The sequence below is a fragment of the Rhinoderma darwinii genome, chromosome 1 (genome assembly GCF_050947455.1).
Source record: "Rhinoderma darwinii isolate aRhiDar2 chromosome 1, aRhiDar2.hap1, whole genome shotgun sequence".
In the NCBI taxonomy this organism is placed as follows: domain Eukaryota; kingdom Metazoa; phylum Chordata; class Amphibia; order Anura; family Rhinodermatidae; genus Rhinoderma; species Rhinoderma darwinii.
In genome coordinates, this window is record NC_134687.1 from 624,483,846 (window position 1) to 624,507,398 (window position 23,553).

Consider the following 23,553-nt stretch of genomic DNA (forward strand, 5'->3'; position numbering starts at 1 on the left):
TACCAGATTCAGCCTTTGTACCAGAGGGGCGCTATTTCAAGAAAAAAATTTATATTTTTTTTCTAATATCAAACAACCTTTTTAATTATCAAATCCGGACAATGTATTTTGGAATCTTTTACATTATGTACACATTTTGTTTCCTATAATGTTTTTTATATACATTTTTTTAATTAGCTGTGGGGCGATGTGGACCTAATTGAAAAAAATTCCTATACCATCATATACCGATTTCTTCCTAATATCCTACATTTCAGATTGGGAACAATTAAGGAGGTAATTTGGCTAGAGGATTGGGTTTCAGACGTCCTTTGTAAAGGGCATTGGGGAAGACTTCTGCGGCAGCAATCTACCTCCCAGCCAGAGAATGAAGGTCTGGATTATTGATGCTTCTGGGGCACAAAGAGTAGACTTTTTTCTCTTTTGGGTCAATAAAGATAAGGATATACTGGCAAGTGTTGCTGATATTTTGAGATTTTATTACATTTAGTGGCCCTTTAAGTGTCCATGAGGGGGCAGATAAGAAATGGAGCTGAGCTTTGTGATATTGTCATCATGACACCAGTCTAAACCACTTGGCACCATTGGGATTTACGTCTAAACCTCCTTAATAAAATCATAACTTCAACATCTGGAGAATATTTATTGGAGTGACTGTTTATGAGAGGCGAGATTTACAGCATTATTATTACTGTTATTGCATTGTGAATTTTAGTTCTGGGACGTCTTGCCAATTTCTTAAGTAAGTACGATGCTGAGAGAGTAGACTGCTGGATTAAGAAGAGTCCGGCCCTTAATGAACGGCTCATTCTGAGATACAGCAAAGGAAAAAACGGAAATATTTCCTGGTGATTAATTGAGTACATTTTCCCTTTCTTGATACTTTATCAAAATAAGTCAAATTCTTTTTTTTTCCCTCCAGAGCGCAGATTACATGTAGAATGAAGGAGTACAGAGGACGTTGTATGTCATTGGTATGTCCTACAGGGTCAGTCATGCAGATTTATTTGATAAAGAAAGTCTCTATCTATCTATCTATCTATCTATCTATCTATCTATCTATCTATCTATCTATCTATCTATCTATCTATCTATCTATCTATCTATCTATCTATCTATCTCATATCTATCTATCTATCTATCTATCTATCTCATATCTATCTATCTATCTATCTATCTATCTATCTATCTATCTATCTATCTATCTATCTATCTATCTATCTATCTATCTCATATCTATCTATCTATCTATCTATCTATCTATCTATCTATCTATCTATCTATCTATCTATCTATCTATCTATCTATCTATCTATCTATCTATCTATCTATCTATCTATCTATCTATCTATCTATCTACCTACCTATCTATCTCATATCTATCTCATATCTATCTATCTATCTATCTATCTATCTATCTATCTATCTATCTATCTATCTATCTATCTATCTATCTATCTATCTATCTATCTATCTATCTATCTATCTATCAATTCAAAGAAGCTTTATTGGCAGGACCAAAAACACATTAGCATTGCCAAAGCAAGTAAGAAGTAAGGGAATGAGGGATAGGGACTGAGGGATTGGGGGATAGGGACACATCTAGGGTCGGGGTATACAAGTCCATGGCATATCATGTCTCTCTCAGTCTATGGCATGCAGTGACATATTGTGCCGCTATGCCCACTGTGGTTTCCTCTTCACCCAGCAGGATGTAGAGTTTCTCGTCCTCTTCCATGGAGCTGAAGTCCGGTAAGAGATCAGAGAGTCTCCTGAAGTGAGTGTCCCTCACTGCTGAGTATTTGGGGCAGTGTAGCAGGAAGTGTGCCTCATCCTCCACGGCCTCCTGGTCGCACTGTTGGCACAGTTGGCTCTCCCTGGGCTTGTAGGTTTGTCTGTGGCGCCCGGATTCGATGAGCAGGTTGTGGGCGCTCAGTCTGTAGCGGCTCAGGATCTGTCTGTCTCTGGGGTTTGGCAGTTTCTCCAGATATGGTGCCAGTTTATATTCCCGCTGTAGACTCCGGTATATTGTCAGTTTCTGGGATGTCTTTATGTCGTTCCTCCAGTCACTGATATACTCCTCTTGGCCCTCGTTTATTGTCTTCTTGATTTCGGCTTTTGTGAGGCCGCGCTGAGTGACATTTTCTTCAGGCCGGGTCAGGGTGAGATGTTCTGGGGGGCCTGGTTTACCTGGGGCCTCTTGGTGTAGCAACGCTTTATAGTGATAGGAACTTTGCCTGCTGCTGTGTAGATGGGCCCAGAATGATAGCGCCCTCTTTTAGATTTCAAGATGTAGTGGAAATATGCCTAGCTTGGCTCGACAGGCGCTACTTGTGGTGCTCTGATAGACTTGGGAAAGATGTTTGCAGAATTCCAGGTGGAAAATTTCTGTTGTGATGGAATCCCACCTTGTCCAGTTTGGGTATGTGTCCGGACCCCAGACTTCACTGCTATACAGAAGGATTGGGGCGATGATGCAGTCAAAGATTTTATGCCAGACGGTCACTGGTGGTTTGAGGTGATAGAGTTTTCTTCTGATGGCATAGAAGGTTTTGCACGCCTTGTCTGTCATCATCTCTATGGCTTGTTTAAAGCTTCCTGATTGGTTGATTTCTAGGCCCAGGTAGGTGTACCTGTCGGTCGCTGTATGTGGGCCGTTGTTTAACATGAAGGAAAGATGCTTGGGGGGTTCTGAGTTCCTCCTCTGGAATACCATGATGTTCATTTTCTTTGGATTGATGGGTAGTGCCCACGTGGAGTTGAATGAATTTCTCCAGAATTTTGAGGTTGTGGAAAGGCCTTGTAGGGTTGGTAGAAGGTCATCTACATATCTATCTGTCTATCTATACAAAATATCAAATTCATCGAAATACATTACATCACACAATGTACGTGACTCAATGCATCTGTGAGACAGCAGCCCCCGAGAGTAACTAAATAAAATGATGAGCGTTCCATTCTTTTTTTGTAGCTGGAATGTTTTTAGGAAAGCGACACAGACTAATGGATATTCTTAGGAGATGAAGGATTTTCCTTGGCTTGTCCAGCATGTATTTTTCTTGTGCAATAGCAAATGCTGTCATTGTAGAATTTACCACTAACAACCCCAAAAAAATCTCCAGGTGACGCAGTGTCGGCAAGCTTATAGGTATGTATCAGGTGCTGCCTTGGATACATGAGTTGAGTCCTCGCTGCCTCAGGTTCTCATTGTAAATGGCCTCCATTGTATCTTAAGCTTCAAGTATCTGGCTTTGAAATTAGATTCTCAAGAGGGATCCAAGTGTATGAAAATCTGCGCCCTTCAAATTCAAACTTCTTCTCCATTTATAATGTGGATTTCTTTATATTACTGTGACCTCTTCCAGGACTGCAGGTCCCTAATATTAGGATCATGCTGTCATTTATTTTCCTTCTGTTATTAAGGCTTTTACGACTTTCTTTTCTGGACTGACACATCTTGTTGCCTGAATTTGAGATTCACAATCCTTTATACCATGCTTTCCAACTCGATAGAGGTCTACGGGAAAAAGGGGAGCCCTTCCGGACTCCTAAAAATACAGATAATACCTTCATATACTAATTTATCCCCAATCCTGTACTTTTCTTTATGCCCGGGTCCTGCAAATAATTCCCTCACACCGGTGGGTCTGGTCTTGGGTCTATATTTATTTAGGGGGTCTGGTCTTGGTTTTGTATATAATTAAGTGGTCTGGTCTGAGGTCGATACAGTAGTCTGTATTATATGATCTCTTCTTTCTACAATATGTTAGTGATTTTTGGGATTTTATTAGTTAAATGACAAGTTATGTGATCTTAGAGACTGATTTGTATTCAATGGCTCGGTAAATATTAATCAACTGAAAGTTCCTCTAACCATAACCCTAACCCAAACTCTAGCTCGCCATATATCTATCTTTATGCACTAACCCTCACTGTCCCAAACAATGTCCCTTATGGGGTAAATAAATCTGCAGACACTGTCCCTAACATAACACCAGGAAAACACTAGAAACCAGAGCCACTGAAGAAAAAACCCAAAACAGATCCAAAACTCAGTAAAACCAGGCGAAGCAGAATAGAGAACAAAAGAGACAGGATGAAACTGAACAACCTAACAAGACCAAACACGGAAGCAAACAAGGACTGAGGAAATACAAGACATAGATGGAAAAACACAAGACTAGGCTGGTAACACACATACTTACACAAAGTACAGAGAAGCACAAGCAAACACACATGGCATACACTATCGCCGATGCGGCCATGGATTCTTAAGGAGAGTCAGACCAATCAGGTTGCTCTCTCGAAACCAGCCACAATGACTCACATCACTGTGGTCATCTCACCTGCACAGATGAATCAGTCCTAGCAACTGCCCCCGATGCTGATTAATAGCTAGGAGGCGACGAACGTGCAGGAACAGACCTGCCGCTCGTAAAAGCCATACACATAACCCTAGCCATAATCCTATTCATAACCATAACCAAAATTCAAACCATACTCCTAAAGATACAGGTATGTTCACACAGGGCGGATACGCTGAGCAAAAGCACACAGCGTATCCGCCCTGGTTGCCGCAGGGAACTCCAGCCGATAAACCACACCAAATTGTGGTGCAGTTTTTCGGCCAGAATGTCCGCTGCGGAAAACTGCACATAAAAATGTTTTTTAATATTTACCCGTAGCCATGGCGACGTGTCCCTCTGCCTGTCCTGCTCCCTGTCCTCCTGGGATAACGTTTCATCCCATGTGACCACTGCAGCTTGTGATTGGTTGCAGCGGTCACATGGAATGAAACGTAATCCCAGGAGGCCGGCCTGGACGAATAAGCACAGAATTTGCAACTTCTGCTATTTGTTGTGGGTTTTACCTCCCCATTAAATTCAGTGGGAAAAACCTGCAACAAATAAGCAGAAATTACGCAAATACAATTGACATGCTGCGGATTAAGAAAAAATGCACCGCATGTAAATTTTTTATCGTTTTGAGCAATTATGCAGCTTCTGAATGAGATTTGTTCAAATCTCATCCACTCTGCTGCTACTGTATTATGCTCCGGATTTCCGAAAATCCACAGTATTTACGCTATGTGTGAACCCGGCCTAACCCTAAGCCCAACTATAAATCTAACCATAACTATAGCCCTAACCTTAACCATAATCCTATTCATAACCCTAACAATAACCAAAACTATAATCATAATCCTAACTCTGACTATAACCCTAATCATAACCCTAACCTAATGCTGACCATCATCATAACCCTAACCATAATCCTAACTATAACCATAACCATAACCCTAACTGTAAGGCTGGGTTCACACGTGGCGGAATTTCACTTAAATTCCACTGCGGACACTCCGCAGCGTTAATCCGCAGCGGAGCCATTTCTCCATTGACTTCCACTTTAATTTAGCAGTGTTCGTTTAGACGATGCGTAAAATTCCGCTGCGGAGCATAGGCTGCGGAGCGGAATTTGGTGTCCGCAGCATGCTCTGTCTGTTGCGGAGGTGTGGCGGACTGTTTGCGGACTCATTGCGGAATTTCTCCATTGACTTCAATGGAGATTCTAATTTCCTCAATGAAGTCCGCAGCTGTCATGCACATGTTATGTGTGCTGCGGATGCGTTTTGCTTTTTTAACTTGACATTTCTTCATTCTGGCTGGACCTATGTATTTCTAGTCTACAGCCAGACTGAGGAAGTCAATGGGGCTCCCGTAATGACGGGAGCGTTGCTAGGAGACGTCAGTAAATAGTCACTGTCCAGGGTGCTGAAAGAGTTAAGCGATCGGCAGTAACTGTTTCTGCACCCGGGACAGTGACTACCGATCCCAATATACAGCAACCTGTCAAAAAAAATAGAAGTTCATACTTACCGAGAACTCCCTGCTTCTGTCTCCAGTCCGGCCTCCCAGGATGACGTTTCAGTCTAAGTGACGGCTGCAGCCAATCACAGGCCAATAACAGGCTGCAGCGGTCACATGGACTGCCGCGTCATCCAGGGAGGTCGGGCTGGATGCCGAAGGAGGGACGCGTCACCAAGACAACGGCCGGTAAGTATGAATTTCTTTGACTTTCACAATGGAAAGTGCTGTCCCTTCTCTCTATCCTGCACTGATAGGGAAAAGGGAAGTACTTTTCCCGCAGTCCGCAGCAGCTAGTCCGCATCAATTTACTGCACATTTTGTGCAGATCCGCAGCAGAATCTGCAACGCAGATTCTGTGCGGCATTGATGCGGACAGTTGCGGAGGAAATCCGCCACGTGTGAACATGCCCTAACCCTAACCAAAAGACTAACCATAACCCTAACCGTAGCTCTCACCATAACATAACCATAATCCTAACTATAACCCTAACCATACTCCTAACTTTAACCATAACCCTAACCATATCCCTAATCTTAATAATAAACCTAACCATAACCCTAACCATAATTATCCTAACTATAACCCTAACCAAAAGACTAGCCATAACCCTAACCATAGGTCTCACCCTAACATAACCATAATCCTAACTATAACCCTAATCATAACCCTAACTGTAACAATAACCCTAATCCTAACCATATCCCTAGTCTTAATCATAAACCTAACCAAAACCCTAACTCTAAACATAATCCAAAGCATTAATGTCACCAAAACCATAAACAGAAACATATCCATATTCATAACCATAATCCTTGGCGAAGAATCCATCAAGACAAAAAATGGAGCACTAGAAGTGAGTGAAACTTGGGTTGGGTATGAAGATAAATTAATAAAAATACTTCCCGTAATTTGTAGGAATTCTCCATTTTCTGTGACCAAAGAAATTATAGTATTCCCTTTAACGGACAATGTAAATCTTAAACCACAAACAGCCATGTAATCCATATTCCAGGTAATGGCTATGTCAATCCAATTTGAATAGACAATGAAGAGCAGGTGTATTTAAAGCAAGTGTGCGCACAATAGCGAGTAGAATTTATTTCAACTGGCGCGTGACATTTTGTAAATATAAATGCCTCCCGAGCTACAAAGTTCAGTTTTCATAAATACATAGCGGAAGGATGACATGGTCCGTAGGTGGAGACGTGATGTGGGAGGAACATCAATCATTATTTGTCTGTTATTACATCACAATGTTCTATTCTGTTTCTCGTCATACCCAGGTAAAGAACCAATGCACCTATAGGATACCTCTTTCCCACCATTGCCGTTTGGGTCGAGGCACTCCAGATACCGGCCACCGCGCATACCTGTGTGGCCAACATCCCTCCCCTATGACTTTGGTGCTGTAAACTAGTCTGGTGATAGATTAGCTGAAGAGCGTCTAGTAAAGGTGGAACCAGAATACATGAGGAAAGTTTGGAGGTACGGTTGCTAGGGGAAATGACTAAAGAAAGTCAAATAAAAAATGTACTGATAAAGGTAAAACAATGAGTCGGGGAAACAGGAAAAAGTAGACGTAGTCAGGCTCCTCATGGTCGGTAACGGAGGTCGAGCAGAACCAGTATACGGCAATGTGGAGTTAGTCAGGGAAGTTGGGTAACAACTGGTGAGGTCAATAAAAAGAAATGTAGAATAGCACTCAATAAACACAAGAAAAATATTATAAACATATAATGTATGTGTATGTAGTGTATTTGAAAACTATTTCACTAAAAATTATGAATTTTTTTTTCTTTTTCAGCTCTCTTTCCAGACATAAATGTGGCAGCTCTCTGTTTCTCTCCCAGTAGGAACTCACAGCACTATCTCAATCACCATTCAAGATTTCCACCAACTCTTCTCACTATAGCAGATGACACTGCCGGGTCTACATAGGAATGTTTATATCTGGTGGTGTCACTCAATGATAGCGGCCTCTGTTGCTAGGCAACTACCTGAATTAGCAATCACATCACTTGTAAAAGGTATCCGGTACTGAGTCTGAAGGATTTACCAATGAATTATTACAATTGTGAATGCTACAGTTGCTTTTTAGCTCTGGAACTAATGAATGTAACATTGTATTTATTAGATATAATCCAGGGTAGCTAGGCCTATCTAATTATGATATGTGAAATTAATCCTATACATCTGGATTGCAGAGATTTTTGGTCTTCTCAGTTCTGGTGACTATGTGATGATATGTACATGTAGACATAAGTGACATGTATGAATCCTGCACATCCTGAACTTTTATAAGGTGTCTTCTTGGGTAAAACTTTTAGCCATAAACATGAATTTGTATGTATTTTTTTTACAAAGCTTAGAATTTGGTGCAAAATTGAATGATGGCGCCCTATGATTGTAAAGTGCTGGCTGGCATTTTCACAATGTGCCAATGTGGCAAGTGTCTACTCAAAACAATATTGGTATGGGGTTATATGATTTTTTTTTAATTATACAATATATGTTTTATTTGTGTACAGATGTAGCTGTCTTTATCTTGACTTTTAAACGCATTAAATACTCAGTGTCAAGAACCTTTAACTTGACCTGTTCAATGGCTTTTGTTGTGTGGTATCATGCTGCAGCAAGTTATCAGAGTCAAGATAAACTTTGGCTACATCTGTATATAAAATGTGAAATTTGACCCAAATTTTAACACTATATTTATAAGCCCCATTGACTTTATTAATACAACAGATGCATGACACCTAGCTGCAAGTTTGCAAGTGTGATAATCAAAAACTAAAGTAATGGACATTACCATATAGCCCTCTCCTAAAGTGGAAAAAAAAAATGAAAAACACCCGAGTACAGTCCTGTCAACCTGACCCAGTTTCATTGGTAGCCAAACAACAGCCACCCGCCACCTTTCTCTCCCAGCACTGGTCATACACTGGAAGATGTCACTTGTCACATACACCATCACAGTGCCGGGCAGATAGTCCCATTTATTTTAGGGACCACCCAGACAATCCAGGAGAGTAGACAAATATGGTGAAGACCCAGGAAGTATATTTCTAATATCATCTTATACCTCCCTTATGGCATCATATGACCTCCAAACTGGTCATTTTTTTTGTGGGATTGTTCAGCGAAACGAACCAACAAGGGTTTCTACAAATATGGCTCAAATTGTTTACAATTTTTCTGGGGTGGATTGTGAGGGTTCCTGTGCAAATTTGAGACGGGGCTTAAAATGTCCTAAGGGGATTCAAACAATGGAATGTATGCATGTATACTTCAGATATCATGTGCTAGTATGCTAGCAGCATATACTTCACATACTTCCCAACATTTTAGTCCCCATTAATGGGACAGTTTAAAGCCTGATCCGCCAAGAAACGCCCACAAAATCTCCAGGAAATGTCCACTTTTTGGCTTCCTTTGAAGCTTAAAAATGGGAAGATTGGGAGGTATGACTTCACACTCCTGAGAATGTTACTATAGTGATTGACAACCTATGTCGGATATATAATAGATATTTAGAATGAGTGTCCACCCCACTGTTCGGCTACATTCACACGGGGCAGATACGCTGCGTAAAAGTACACAGTGTATCCGCCCTGCGGTCGCAGGGAATTCCAGCCGAAAAACCGCACCAAATTGAGGTGCAGTTTTTTGGTCGGAATGTCCGCTGCAGAAAACTGCACGTAAAAAAAACCACAAAAACAAACATACTTACGGTCTGACTTCCTGCAGCCCTGGCATGACGTTTTATCCCATGTGACCGCTGCAGCCTGTGATAAGACGTCATCCCAAGAAACCGGCCTGGATGAAGAAGCACAGAATTATGGGTAAGTATAAAAATAAAAAAGTTGTGAGTTGTGTTTTCTGCGGCAGAATCATAGCTTTTCCGCCGCAGAAAAACGCAACATCTGCTACTTGATATGGGTTTTACCTTCCCAATAAATTTAAAGGGGAAAACCCGCAACACAGGAGCAGCGATTACGCAAATGCAATTGACATGCTGCGGATTAAAAAAGCTCATCCGCTCTGCTGCTACTGTATTATGCTGCGGATTTTCAGCAATGAAATCCGTGGTGGAAAATCTGTAGTAATTTACACTACGTGTGTAAAAATCCTAAATAAGATGGCATTCGGGCCGTTTCTCTCGGTGCAAAACATCTTAAATTTAATGTAACCAGTCATATCAGTAAACTACAATATAAATTGACATCGATGGGAGGCAAAGAAAGTTTTCGTTCCAATTTTGGCGCGACCGAACAATGCCGCAAAACCATGGCAAACAGTGTGCAGGCAGGTAAAAATCTGCCTCAAAATTCCTGAAGGAATTTTGAGGCAGATTTTCCCCTTCAAAAAACTCAGTGTGAGCACCAAATTCCTTCCTGACGCCAAATATGACAATCAGAGTAAATTCCTGGATAAACGTCCCATCTCTAGATCTAGTACCTATAACTTAAAGTATTATACTGTATCTTTCAAGAAAAGCGCCCAGGCCACTCTTGAACTCATACAATAAGTCAACAATCACAATATCCTGTGGTAGAGAGTTCCACAGTGTGACTGCCCTTACAGTGTAGAGGTTCCATAATGTGACTGCCCTTACAGTAGTGGTTCCATAGTGTGACTGCCCTTACAGTAGAGGTTCCATAATGTGACTGCCCTTACAGTAGAGGTTCCATAGCGTGACTGACCTTACAGTAGAGGTTCCATAATGTGACTGCCCTTACAGTAGGAGGTTCCATAATGTGACTGCCCTTACAGTAGAGGTTCCATAATGTGACTGCTCTTACAGTAGAGGTTCCAGAGTGTGACTGCTCTTACAGTAGAGGTTGTATAGTGTGACTGCTCTTACAGTAGAGGTTCTATAGTGTAACTGCTCTTACAGTAAAGATTCCATAGTTTGACTGCTCTTACAGTAGAGAGTCCATAGTGTGACTGCTCTTACAGTAGAGATTCTATAGTGTGACTGCTCTTACAGTAGAGATTCCATAATGTGACTGCTCTTACAGTAGAGAGTTCCATAGTGTGACTGCTCTTACAGTAGAGCTTCTATAGTGTGACTGATCTTACAATAGAGATTCCATAGTGTGACAGTTTTTACTATAGAGGTTCCATAGTGTCACTGCTTTTACAGTAGGAGTTAAATAGTGTAACTGCTCTTACAGTAGAGTGTTACTGTAAAGGGTTTGCCTGACACAGGTTCTGTGTCGACGCCCGGGGTTAATCAGCCTTCATCAGCTCCAAGGTCTGATAGAGTGACGCGATCTGTTACCACTCAGGCTGAGGAGAGGGAGAACCTATCACAGCCTGGCCTGACGGTTCTAGCTCCCGCCCTTGGTCTATTTATACCCTCATTTGCAGTATGTTCCTTGCCTGTGATTCTCTGCTTTCCTGGCTCTGCTATTCCTGCTATTTACCTGATTGACCGCTGTAACCTTTTTGACCCTGGCTTGCATGACTATTCTCCTGCTCCGTTTGCTACTACGTACTCTCCTGGTTTGATTCGGCTCGTTCACCACTGCCTGTTGCTCACGGTTTTCCGTGGGCAACTGCCCCTACTTCCCCTTTGCTTCTGTGTGCCCTTGTCTTGTGTTGTCTGTCTTGCATTTACTGAGCGTAGGGACCGTCGCCCAGTTGTACGCCATCACTTAGGACGGGCTGTGCATGTAGGCAGGGACTGAGTTGCGGGTAGATTAGGGCTCACCTGTCGTCTCCCCTCCCCGATTCATTACATAATCACAGGCCCTATACCTTTTCTTACCCTGGTCCCTGACTCTACTATGGATCCCCTTGAGGCCCTGGCTCAGCAAATGCAGGGTTTTTACCTACAGGTCCAAGACCTGGCTCAGAGGTTCAACCAGCGTAATGCTACCCAGGTAGTACCCTTCACCTCACCTCTTGAACCCCACCTCAAGTTGCCTGACCAATTCTCAGGGGACCGGAGGACTTTTTTCTCTTTTCGGGAGAGTTGTAGACTCTATTTCCGATTAAGAACCCACTCCTCAGGTTCTGAGAGCCAGCGAGTGGGTATAATTAGGTCCCTGCTCCAGGACAGCCCCCAGGAATGGGCCTTATCCTTGGCTCCTGACGCCCCTGAACTTTCTTCCGTTGACCTTTTTTTTTCTGCTCTCGGGCTCATCTATGACGAGACTGACAAGACTGCATTTGCCTTTGCTGGTGACCTTACGTCAGGGTAAGAGACCCGTTGAGGAGTACTATTCTGACTTTAGGAAGTGGGGTGTAGCTTCTTGGTGGAATGACCTTGCCTTGAGGTGCCAGTTTAGATTGGGTCTGTCGAACGCCCTTAAAGACCAGTTGGTTAGCTATCCCACCTCTGACTCTCTAGATCAGGCTATGGCATTAGCGGTACGTCTTGACCGACGTCTCAGGGAACGACGACTTGAACGTTCTGGTGCCTTCACCTCTGGCTCCCCTATGTTGGCTCCAGAGGTTACGCTGCTTCGTTCTTCCACGGAGAACTCGGATGAACAGATGCAACTCGGGGCCTCCGTGTCTCCCCAACAACGTAGAGATTTCCGCAGGAAGAATGGTCTCTGCTTCTACTGTGGGTATGACAAGCATCAATGGATCTCCTGTCCCAGGCGCAAGAATAAGCAGCCGGAAGAACTTCCGCGCCTAAGTGACCATCGGGGAGGTCGCATGGGCGCACAGGTATTTCCCGTTAACATGAAGCCTAATAAGATCTTGCTTCCCTTTCAGGTCTCTTTTGATTTAAGGTCTGCCACCGGCAGTGCCTTCGTGGATTCAGGGTCTGCTGCTAATATTATGTCTGTAGAATTTGCCATGTCTCTAGCTATGCCACTAATTGATTTGACTAAACCTGTCCCGGTAGTGGGTATTGACTCCACTCCGTTTGCTAATTATTACAGGAGATTTATTGCTAACTTCTCGGTCATCGCTAAGCCTCTTACGGACCTCACTCGTAAAGGTGCTGATCTCCTCCACTGGCCTCCGGAGGCGGTCCAGGCTTTTGAGATCCTTAAGAGGTGCTTTGTCTCTGCCCCAGTGCTGATTCAGCCTAACCAAATGGAGCCATTCATCCTGGAGGTTGACGCCTCCGAGGTGGGAGTGGGTGCTGTCTTGTCCCAGGGTACTAGGTCTCTCACCCATCTCCGTCCCTGTGCCTACTTCTCCAGGAAGTTCTCCTCCACTGAGAGAAACTATGACATTGGCAACCGTGAACTCTTAGCCAATAAATGGGCATTTGAAGAGTGGCGCCACTTCCTGGAGGGGGCTGGGCACAAGGTAACGGTTCTTACTGACCACAAGAATCTGGTGTTCCTTGAATCTGCCCGGAGGTTAAACCCGAGACAAGCTCGATGGGCGTTGTTTTTTCCGAGATTCAACTTTGTGGTTACCTTTAGGGCTAGGTCAAAAAATATCAAAGCTGATGCTCTGTCGCGTAGCTTCATGGCCAGCCCTCCTCCTGAGGAGGATCCCGCTTGTATTTTGCCCCCAGGTATAATCATATCCTCTGTGGATTCAGACTTAGCCTCCGAAATTGCGGCTGATCAAGGTTCTTCTCCCGAGAACCTTCCTGAGAACAAGCTGTTTGTTCCCCTGCAATTCCGGCTAAGGTTGCTCAGGGAGAATCATGACTCCGCACTATCTGGGCATCCTGGGTACCAAGCACCTCATTCCCAGAACCTATTGGTGGCCTGGGTTGTTTAAAGACGTTAAGGCCTACGTCGCCGATTGTGAAATTTGTGCTAGGTCCAAGACTCCTAGGTTCCGACCTGCGGGCTTACTATGTTCTTTGCCCATTCCCCAGAGACCTTGGACCAATATCTCCATGGATTTTATCACCGATCTGCCTCCACCCCAAGGCAAGTCGGTGGTGTGGGTTGTAGTAGATCGCTTCAGTAAGATGTACCACTTTGTACCCCTCAAAAAACGACCCAATGCCAAGACGTTAGCTACCTTGTTTGTCAAACACATCCTGCGTCTCCATGGGGTTCCGGTCAATATTGTTTCGGACAGAGGGGTACAATTTGTTTCATTGTTTTCGAGAGCTTTCTGTAAGAAGCTGGAGATTGATCTGTCCTTTTCCTCAGCCTTCCATCCTGAAACTAATGGCCAAACTGAGAGGACTAATCAGTCTCTAGAACAATACTTAAGGTGTTTTATCTCAGACTGTCAAAATGATTGGGTCTCCTTCATTCCCCTCGCCGAATTTTCCCTTAATAACCGGGTCAGTAGCTCGTCGGGGGTCTCCCCCTTCTTCTGCAATTTTGGGTTTAATCCACGGTTCTCCTCCATTACACCTGGTGGTTCCAACAATCCGAGGTAGATGTCATTCATCGGGAACTGTGCACAGTCTGGGCCCAGGTTCAGAAGAACCTTGAGGCGTCCCGGAGCATCCAAAAGACTCAAGCAGATAAAAGACGTTCTACTAACCCCCTATTTGTGGTCGGGGATCTTGTGTGGCTATCTTCTAAAAATTTGCGCCTTAAAGTTCCGTCCAAGAAATTTGCTCCCCGGTATATAGGGCCGTACAAAATCATTGAGGTCCTCAACCCTGTCTCCTTCCGGCTGGAGTTACCCCCGTCTTTTCAGATACACAACGTGTTCCATGCCTCCCTCTTGAAAAGCTGCTCCCCGTGCTTGGCTACATCGAGGAAACCTCCGGTCCCTGTTCTCACTCCTGATGGGGTAGAATTCGAGGTAGCCAAGATTGTGGACAGCAGGATGGTCCAAGGCTCCCTCCAGTACCTGGTCCATTGGAGAGGATACGGGCCTGAGGAGAGGACTTGGGTACCCGCCCGGGATGTTCACGCCGGTATATTGCTCAGGAAGTTCCATCTTCGGTTCCCCAACAAGCCAGGCCCACCTAGGAAGGGTCCAGTGGCCCCTCATAAAAGGGGGGGTACTGTGAAGCGTTTGCCTGACACAGGTTCTGTGTCGACGCCCGGGGTTAATCAGCCTTCATCAGCTCCAATGTCTGCTAGAGTGACGTGATCTGTTACCACACAGGCTTGCAGGCTGAGGAGAGGGAGAACCTATCACAGCCTGGCCTGACGGTTCTAGCTCCCGCCCTTGGTCTATTTATACCCTCACTTGCAGGATGTTCCGTGCCTGTGATTCTCTGGCTTCCTGGCTCTGCTATTCCTGCTATTTACCTGATTGACCGCTGTAACCTTTTTGACCCTGGCTTGCCTGACTATTCTCCTACTCCGTTTGCTACTACGTACTCTCCTGGTCTGATTCGGCTCGTTCACCGCTGCCTGTTGCTCCGGTTTTCCGTGGGCAACTGCCCCTACTTCCCATTTGCTTCTGTGTGCCCTTGTCTTGTGCTGTCTGTCTTGCACTTACTCAGCGTAGGGACCGTCGCCCTGTTGTACGCCGTCACTTAGGACGGACCGTGCAAGTAGGCAGGGACTGAGTTGCGGGTAGATTAGGGCTCACCTGTCGTCTCCCCACCCGATTCATTACAGTTACATAGTGTGACTGCTCTTACAGGAGAGGTTTCATAGTGTGACTGCTCTTACAGGAGAGGTTTCATAGTGTTACTGCTCTTACAGGAGAGGTTTCATAGAGTGACTGCTCTTGCAGTAGAGGTTTCATAGTGTGACTGCTCTTACAGGAGAGGTTTCATAATGTGACAGCCCTTACAGTAGAGGTTCCATAATCTGACTGCCCTTAAAGTAGAGGTTCCATAATGCGACTGCCTTTTCAGTAGAGGTTCCATAATGTGACTGCCCATACAGTAGAGGTTCCATAATGTGACTGCTCTTACAGTAGAGGTTCCAGAGTGTGACTGCTCTTATAGTAGGGAGTTCCATAGTGTGACTGCCCTTACAGTAGAGGTTCTATAGTGTGACTGCTCTTACAGTAGAGATTCCATAGTGTGACTGCTCTTACAGTAGAGAGTCCATAGTGTGACTGCTCTTACAGTAGAGATTCTACAGTGTGACTGCTCTTACAGTAGAGATTCCATAGTGTGACTGCTCTTACAGTAGAATTCCATTGTGTGAATGCTCTTACAATAGAGATTCCATAGTGTGACTGCTTTTACAGTAGAGGTTCCATAGTGTCACTGCTTTTACAGTAGGGGTTAACTAGTGTGACTGCTCTTACAGTAGAGTGTTACATAGTGTGACTGCTCTTACAGGAGAGGTTTTATAGTGTGACTTCTCTTACAGGAGAGGTTTCATAGAGTGACTGCTCTTGCAGTAGAGGTTTCATAAAGTGAAAGACGTAAAGTGAAGACGTAGAGGATGCCCCATTGTCATTGTTGCAGGCCTAGGTGTAAAAAGATCATTAGAAAGATCTCTGTACTGTCCAGTTATATATTTGTACATTGTAATTAGAACACCCCTAAGCCATCTTTTTTCTAAACTGAATAGCCCCAGGTTTGATGACCTTTCTTGGTACTGCAATCCGCCCATTCCCTTAATTACCTTGGTCGCCCTTCTCTGAACCCGTTCTAGTTCAGCCATGTCCTTCTTATACACAGGTGCCCAAAATTGTACACAATATTCCATATGTGGTCTGACTAGTGATTTGTATAGAGGCAAAATGATGTTCTTGTCATGAGCATCTAGCATCTAGGCCTCTTTTGATGCATCCCATGGTTTCATTTGCCTTTGCAGCAGCTGCCTGGCACTTGTTTCTAAAGGTACTGTCCACCAATATCTCCAAGTCTTTTTCAGTGTTCGTTTTACCCAGTGTTTTATATTTAATATATATTTGATGATTACTTATCAGTCCATAGATCTAGTCAAACATGTCTTGGTTCCATGAAAACAAACTTCTAACCAGTCTATGTCAATATTGCTCTAAGCTGAGGACATAAAACCTGCACAAAAACAACACAAATCCCCAAAAATGTACAAGTAACGTTTTGTATCACGCATGTGAACATAACCCCTGTGTGCTGACATGTCACTGTGACGACTTGCCCTTGACACCTTAAGTGATTACATTAGCCAACACGCATAAAATCATAGCGTAAAGGCGAAGAGACATTACGGGAAATGGACAGGGCATAACAAGCAGTATGTAAACAGCACCTAATGTAGCTTAGTAAATGTGCTACCACACACCACAAAATGAACAAACAAAAAAAGAAACAGAGTGCAGAGAGGAAAAAGCCTGTGGTGCATTACTGTTGTCATACATAAGTATTATTTGTAAGAAGTTCGGACATTTTTACAACTTGTTAAACCACACTAGGACAAACTGACGACGTCCGACTCAAAGAAAACACCCACAGGTTTCACATATCACATTACTTTACAGGTACAATAATTAAAGGGGTTGTCCAGAATTTAAAAAAAAAATCTTTATATTTAAAAACAGCGCCACCCTTGTCCATTGGCTGTGTCTGGTATTGCAGATCAGCCCAATCACTTGAGTACTGCAATACCAGGCACAGCCTGTGAAGAATAGTGGCACTGTTTCTGGAAATAAAGCAGACCCTTTACTTGGCATACCAGATTCTATGCCAGTTGTAATGGCGGCTCTACTGGTGGCCACCCAACGCTCTTAAAAACAGATAGGACTAGGATCAGAATTTTTATTTTATTATATTTATGTGTTTTAAGGAGTAACTAATATTTATAGTCAATAATAAAAATGAATCCAATCTTGAGATCATGCTCGTTGACATTAGTAATGAGAACTTTTCAAATTTCTATTGGAAATGTCTAATTTACCATATTTTTCGAACTATGGGACGCACCTGACTATAAGACGCACCCAGGTTTTAGACAACAGAAAATAGGAAACGTTATATTTTACTTCTTTTACAAAGAAACAACTATTGGTTAAAAAAAATAATTTGTTCAGTTTCACCACATTCTAAGAGCCATAACTTATATTTTTCCATCGTTTGAGCGGTGTGAGGGCTTAGTTTTTGCGGGACGAGCTGTAGTTTTTATTAGCACCATTTTGTTGGTACATACGATTTTTTTATCACTTTTTATTTCATTCTCTTTAGCACTATGGTGAACAAAAGACAACGATTCTGGGGTTTTCAATATTATTATTTTTTTTTACACCGTTCACTGTGTGAGTCAATTATTGCTAAATTGTAATAGTTTCGGACTTTTACGGATGCAGCGACACCAATTTATTTTTTTATTTTTTTTATTTTTACATTGTGCTTGGGGAAAATGTGAAAAGAGTTGTTTTTTTTAACTTTTCATTTATTTTTACACTCCTGAAAATGTATCTAACTTTTTTTTTACACATTTTATTAGTTCCCCTAGGGGACTTGAACCAGCGATCATTAGATCATGTAAGCAGGAAGTGGGCGGAAGACAGCGGAGCCGAGTAAGATAGAACGGGGCTTAGGGGGCCCCGTTCTGGAGATATGCGCGGGTCCCAGAGGTGGGACCCGCATCTGTCTGACATTTATGACATATCCTGTGGATATGTCATAAATGTCCTTCATGGGAAAACCCCTAAAAATGCCGCGGTCGCTATTGGCCACGGCATTTAACTAGTTAAATGGCCAGGAACAGCGCCATCACTGTTTCTAGCCCTTAGTGCAGCGTGTCAGAAGCTGACACCTGCAGTGTATGGAGCGGGCTCAGTGCGCGAGCCGGCTCCATACATCATCCCCTCCCCGCTCCATGATGTGCCAGCACATCACGAGTCGGGAAGGAGTTCAGTAAGGAGCGGTCAGGAGGCCCGACACTGCCGGGTCCCCTGACTGCCGACTATAAGACGCAGGGACTTTTTAGCAAGATTTATTCTTATTATAGTCTGAAAAATATGGTAATCATTTTTAATTCTTAGGTCCAGTTGCCATTTTTGAGCTGTTTTCAAATATGGGTGGAGCTTAAAAGAACAATTCAATCAAAAATGATCTGTCATATTGTTTGACTGTATCTGCCTCCTATACTTCCTGTTACAGTATGGTTTCCACATTGTAGTAGCTGGTGGCTATTATCTCTATGGCAAAAAAAACTCCTACACCTGGAAATCTGATCTCAATACCAGTTGCACACAACCAAGTGCAACTCGGGCCATTTTTCACGGCATCCGAGTGGCACCCGATACTTTTCACGGACCCATTCACTTTAGCGGGAAAGAACATGTCCAACATGGCCGCTGTGGATATAATGTTTTTGGACTTTGCAAAGGCATTTGACACTGTCCTTCATAGACGTCTAATGGGTAAATTAAGGACTATAGGTTTAGAAAGTATAGTTTGTAATTGGATTGAGAATTGGCTGAAGGACCGTATCCAGAGAGTTGTGGTCAATGATTCCTACTCTGAATGGTCCCCGGTTATAAGTGGTGTACCCCAGGCTTCAGTGCTGGGACCCCTATTATTCAACTTATTTATTAATGATATAGAGGATGGGATTAATAGCACGATTTCTATTTTTGCAGATGACACCAAGCTATGTAATATAGTTCAGTCTATGGAAGATGTTCGTGAATTGCAGGCAGATTTAAACACACTAAGGCCTCATTTACACGAGCGTGTGCGTTTTGCGCGCGCAAAAAATGCAGCGTTTTGCGTGCGCAAAAGGCACTTGACAGCTCCGTGCATCATCCGTGTATAATGCGCGGCTGCGTGATTTTCGCGCAGCCGCCATCATAGAGATGAGGCTAGTCCACGTCAGTCACTGTCCATGGTGCTGAAAGAGTTAACTGATCGGCAGTAACTCTTTCAGCACCCTCGACAGTGCATTCCGATCACCATATCGAGTAACCTGTTTAAGAAAAAAGAGGTTCGTACTTACCGAGAACTTCCCGGCCGTTGCCTTGGTGACGCGTCCTTGGTGACACGTCCTTGGTGACGCGCCTCTCTTGACATCTGGCCCCACCTCCCTGGATGACGCGGCAGTCCATGTGACCGCTGCAGCCTGTGCTTGGCTTGTGATTGGCTGCAGCTGTCACTTGGACTGAATTGTCATCCCGGGAGGTCAGACTGGAGGAAGAAGCCGGGAGTTATCGGTAAGTCAGAACTTTTTTTTTTTTTACACGTTCACGTATATTGGAATCGGAAGTCACTGTCCAGGGTGCTGAACCAGTTTAACTCTTTCAGCACCCTGCACAGTGACTGTCTCCTGCCGGGTTCGGTCAAAACGAGTTCGGCCGAACCCGGTAAAGTTCGATTCGCTCATCTCTAAGACACTCCGTTCGGATGTTTGTAAACAGAAAAGCACGTGGTGCTTTTCTGTTTACATTCAGTTTGACAGCTCTTGCGCGAATCACGCAGTTCGCACGGAAGTGCTTCCGTGCGACCTTCGTGGTTTTCACGCACCTATTGACTTCAATGGGTGCGTGATGCGCGAAAAACGCACCATTATAGAACATGTCGTGAGTTTTACGCAACGCACTCGCGCTGCGCAAAATTCACGCATCGTCTGCACTGCCCCATAGAGTAATATAGGTGCGTACGACACGCGTGAAAAGCACGCGCGTCGCACGCGCGTATATTACGCTCGTGTAAATGAGGCCTAAGTGTTTGGGCGTCCACTTGGCAAATTAAGTTTAATGTAGATAAATGTAAAGTTATGCATTTGGGTACCAACAACCTGCATGCATTATATGTCCTAGGGGGAGCTACACTGGGGGAGTCACTTGTTGAGAAGGATCTGGGTGTACTTGTAAATCATAAACTCAATAACAGCATGCAGTGTCAATCAGCTGCTTCAAAGGCCAGCAGGATATTGTCGTGTATTAAAACAGGCATGGATTCGTGGGACAGGGATGTAATATTACCACTTTACAAAGCATTAGTGAGGCCTCATCTAGAATATGCAGTTCAGTTCTGGGCTCCAGTTCATAGAAAAGATGCCCTGGAGTTAGAAAAAATACAAAGAAGAGCAACGAAGCTAATAAGGGGCATGAAGAATCTAAGTTATAAGGAAAGATTAAAATAATTAAACCTATTTAGCCTTGAAAGAGACGACTAAGGAGGGACATGATTAACTTCTATAAATATATGAATGGCACATACAAAAAATATGGTGAAATCCTGTTCCATGTAAAACCCACTCAAAAAATAAGGGGGCACTCCCTCCGTCTGGAGAAAAAAAGGTTCAACCTGCAGAGGCGACAAGGCTTCTTTACTGTGAGAACTGTGAATTTATGGAATAGTCACCGCAGGAGCCGTCACAGCAGGGACAGTAGATGGCTTTAAAAAAGGCTTAGATCATTTCCTAGAACAAAAAAATATTAGCTCCTATTTGTAGAAATTTTTCCCTTCCCTTTTCCCGTCCCTTGGTTGAACTTGATGGACATTTGTCTTTTTTCAACCGTACAAACTACGTAACTATGTAACTATGTAATATCTTTCCACGGATTTCGGATGGGACTCGGGCGGGTCGTGTGCAATAGGCCTAAGTACCTGATCGTATACAGGTGCCTATTGGTAGGTACAGTCATGTGACAGTTACTCCAGTATAACGGACTTACTTTTGGGATGCTACCTGGGAACTTAAGCTGATGACACATCGGGATCCTTTTGCGGTCTGCATAACATCTTGGCCGCACATTTCACCCTTAACCCTGTTTCACCCAAACCCTTACACCAATGCTCCCACATTGCTGTGCATGCCCGCTCGCTTTCTGATAATGTGATCCAGAGAATTGGTATTTATGCTCTAAACTAAAGGAAAAATCCCGCACAGCTCCTGTAAAGTCTTTGTTTGTGCAAATTTATCGAAAAATAGAGCAAAAGCATTAAATAAGTAGAGCCTACTGTTTTTTTTAGAAATTGTTACAGTATTGTCTGTTTCCTCGGGAATAAACCTAAATCCCCAGTGCTGAAATCTAAGGGTATGTTCACACGGCGGGGGTCCGTAACGGCTGAAATTACGGGGATGTTTCAGCCTGAAAACATCCCCGTAATTTCAGCCGTACCGGCATGTGCAGGCGCTTGAACGCCGCGTCAATTACGGCCGTAATTAGCGCTGCTATTCATTGGAGTCAATGAATAGCGGCTCCAATTACGGCCAAAGAAGTGACAGGTCACTTCTTTGACGCGGGCGTCTAGTTACGCGCCGTCATTTGACAGCGGCGCGTAAATATACGCCTCGTGTGAACAGACAAACGTCTGCCCATTGCTTTCAATGGGCAGATGTTTGTCAGCGCTATTGAGGCGCTATTTTCAGACGTAATTCGGGGCCAAAACGCCCGAATTACGTCCGTAAATAGGCCGTGTGAACATACCCTAAGTCTTACAGGAAATTGTTGGGGTAATTTACAGAATTATATGATTTTATTTGCTTATTTTAGATATTTTTTTGTATACTATTATGAGCTTGTATTACTTTGTACTGGGGGTGGAGCTAAAATATAGTTCACAAGATTTTATTATTGTATCCCAATTATCATCACTTTACAGACCGGTTGCAGATTAATTACTAATATAATCGGGTTCAGAACCACATAAAGTATCGGGTTAAAGTGTAGCTACGGGTATGTTCACACAGCTTATTTTCAGCCATTTTTCGGGCCATAAATGGCCTCCAACAGCCGTAAATCGGAAGCAGAATGAGGCGTATTTTTACGCGCCCGTTTTGAAAAACAGGACGTGTGAAAAAACGGCCGCAAAAAAGAAGTGCATGTCACTTCTTGAGCCGTTTTTAGAGCCGTTTTTCATTGACGCTATAGAAAAACAGCTCCAAAAAGGGCCGTAAAAAACGCAGCGAAAAACACGAGTGGCTTAAAAAACTTCTAAAAATCAGGAGCTGTTTTCCCTTGAAAACAGCTCCGTATTTTCAGATGTTTTTGATTTTTGTGTGCACATACACTAAATGTCTAACAAACTTCTGAAATGTCATAGTCACATGTCAGAAGTTTTGATTGGTGGGGGTCCCAGCAGCGAGGCCCCATCAATCGCTAAAACGAAGCAGCTGAATCGCTCGTGTGAGCGCTCAGTCGCTTCATGTCTGTTCGGCTTTTTCCGTAAATGAATGTATCAGTGTACGGACTCAATAGAAACATCTGATACGTCACTATGACATGTCAGAAGTTTGTTAGACGTTTAGTTACACTTTAAGTAAAGCCTTAGGACTAGTTCACACTGAGTTTTTTGGCGCGGTTTTTGACGTGCAAACCGGGCAAAAAAAAGGCAGAAATCTCCTTCCATTGATTTCAATGGGAGGCAGAGGCATTTTTTTCCAACGAGTGTACTTTACCGAAAAAGAAACGTCATGCCCTTTCTTCAGGCGTTTTCGCCTCTGACCTCCCATTGACATCAAAGAGAGGCAGAGAAAGCAGTTTTCGTGGAGGTTTTTTCCCGCGGCGCTCAACGGCCATGGCCAATAAACGCTGCGAAAAACGCTAACAAAAAATGCGGCAAAGAGAGTGCAGGCATGTCAAAATCTGCCTCAATATTCCTGACAGAAATTTTGAGGCAAATTTTTCTGCCTGCAAAAAAGGGTTTTTGCATGAAGACAACAATTTCCCCAGGCGATCATAGCTGACCCAAGATGTTTCTCAGGCCGAACCTTCTACGATCAACTGATCGCCAGGTCAGCATTAGTTTCACAAGATGTTGCATTTATGATACAACGCCTTTAAACCTCCTTCTAGCATCTTTGTAGCCTATTGTGTTTTACCCTTCTCCTATTTTCCTTTAGAAGTCAGGTCCTTTTTACTCTGTACATTGTTGCTATATGGAAACCGTCAATAAGCAGGTTAGCGGTTGCTCCTGGTGAGGAGGATGCCAGCTGCCAAATC

At 43.6% G+C, this 23,553-nt stretch overlaps 1 long non-coding RNA gene across 1 annotated transcript; it reads left to right on the top strand.

Moving 5' to 3' along the window:
* The first annotated feature begins 7,160 nt into the window (after positions 1-7,160).
* Positions 7,161-8,202, top strand: LOC142747864 (uncharacterized). Its single transcript, XR_012882078.1, has 2 exons — positions 7,161-7,353; positions 7,673-8,202. It is a non-coding gene; the product is annotated as an uncharacterized LOC142747864 (long non-coding RNA).
* Positions 8,203-23,553: the final 15,351 nt, after the last annotated feature.